Below are 1,641 nucleotides of genomic sequence, written 5' to 3'. Positions count from 1 at the left end.
CTTTGTGTAGCAAGTTTAAGTCTGAGGTTTTTTGACAATCAAAAACTGCAAGCATCTTCATTCATGCTTTGTATTTAAGCTAAATATGGTTTATTTGCAATAGTTTTAGAAGTTAATGCCTGACTGTCCTTCATATTTTAGTAGGCATGTAACTTCTGTATGCCAATAGTATTATTTGATGTCCCCCTCCCCCATAAAGTTTCTTTTGCCCCTCTTCCACTCAGTTTCCCTGTAGCCCCGAGCTGTCTGTCATCTGTCTTCAGCTCTTCCTCCTGACCCCTCCTCACATCTCTGTACTTTTGAAATTTCATTGTTTGATCCTGAGGCGGCAGCAAGTCTTTGGACAACCTGCTCCCTCCCCTGTCCTCAGACCCTTGCTGTGCTGCCCAGGTCATCCTTTCGGGTACTGACAGAGGCAGTTTTATTTTGTTCAGGACAGACTGCAATTCTCCACAAAGGGATTTTCCTAAATTAGTCCTGTCTTCTGTAATCAAATATTTAAATAGATTCCTTGCCAGACATGAAAAACTGCAGGGACCATTCATAAAGGTACATCTTATTTGAATTTTTCTTTTTTTATTTTTAAGACGTGTCATGTAACCCATCGTGTTGCCACAGCCTGGTTTAATAACCTGTGTCTGAAGAGACTCTAAGCTAATAAAACAATATAGAATGAAACACTGGTGTGTGCAGAGGTCATTGCCTTAGCTTTATGACAGAAAGTTGATAGCTCTGACATGACTGGTCAGGTTGTTCCAAATGTCAGCACAGGGCTTTTTTGGTTGCAACATTTAAAGAAATGTTTTTGGTGTTTCCTGTTTCTTCTGTCTTCTACCATGCTTTATCTTTTGCCATTGGTGAGTTACTTAGTAAAAGGAAGGGAAGAGGTGAGAGAATTTGATTCCCAGTAACGTATGGAAAATATTCTACTGTTCAAGAAATCTGAAAGTAGAGAATCTGTGAGGAGATACCCCTTCAGCTTTCCCTCTAGACTCTGAGAAAGAATAAGCGAGACCTCCTTCAGACATTCATGTTAAGAATGAAGTTGTGCTGTGTACTACAGAAACTCAGAAAGAAAAAAAAAAACCTTGATATGTACTTGTGATTCAAGATCATTTGCCGTGTCCCAGCTTCTGTGCAAAGGTTTCCAAAGGATGCTTGCTTCTCCAGGTGCAATTAGGAGAGACTCCTGTACGCAACCACTGCTTTGTGTCTTTATCAACTCCCCAAAGTATTGTTAGAGCTCCGACAGACACCTCTGCCTCTGCTGCCTCTTCCCACCTGGCAAAGTGACCGGGAAATAATACCCAGATGAAATGACAGGCTATAAAAAGCAAGTGAGGATCCTGCAGAGAGAGGCAGAATTCGCCATGCAGACAAGGTTACTGCTTTGTCTTTATGGTTTTCAACTGAGCGCTCCAGTTAAAATGTGCTGGCATAGGTTGAACTGCCCAGAAAAATGAAGGTAGCTCTTTGAAAAACTCTTTAGCCAAACTAACTTTATCATCTGGTGAGCAAAGAAGCAAACAGCATCATACATCCCTGATCTAGGACCCCATTAGAAAGAGTACTTGGGAACTTTTGAGAAATTGGCTTTGAAAAGAAATATTTACTAAGTATTTTCATAGACTATCTCTTCCT

The 1,641-nt window shown here is 40.7% G+C and overlaps 1 protein-coding gene across 7 annotated transcripts in view; it reads left to right on the top strand.

Annotated features, from left to right (window-relative positions):
• The window catches only part of Nrg1 (neuregulin 1), a 987,684-nt gene that overhangs the window by 886,502 nt on the left and 99,541 nt on the right, over positions 1–1,641 (top strand). The gene's annotated exons all lie outside the window — the stretch shown is intronic.

Source organism: Microtus ochrogaster, linkage group LG7_11 (assembly GCF_000317375.1).
Source record: "Microtus ochrogaster isolate Prairie Vole_2 linkage group LG7_11, MicOch1.0, whole genome shotgun sequence".
NCBI lineage: Eukaryota > Metazoa > Chordata > Mammalia > Rodentia > Cricetidae > Microtus > Microtus ochrogaster.
Note: the sequence above shows the minus strand (reverse complement) of the source record. Positions and strands in the feature narration are given on the sequence as shown.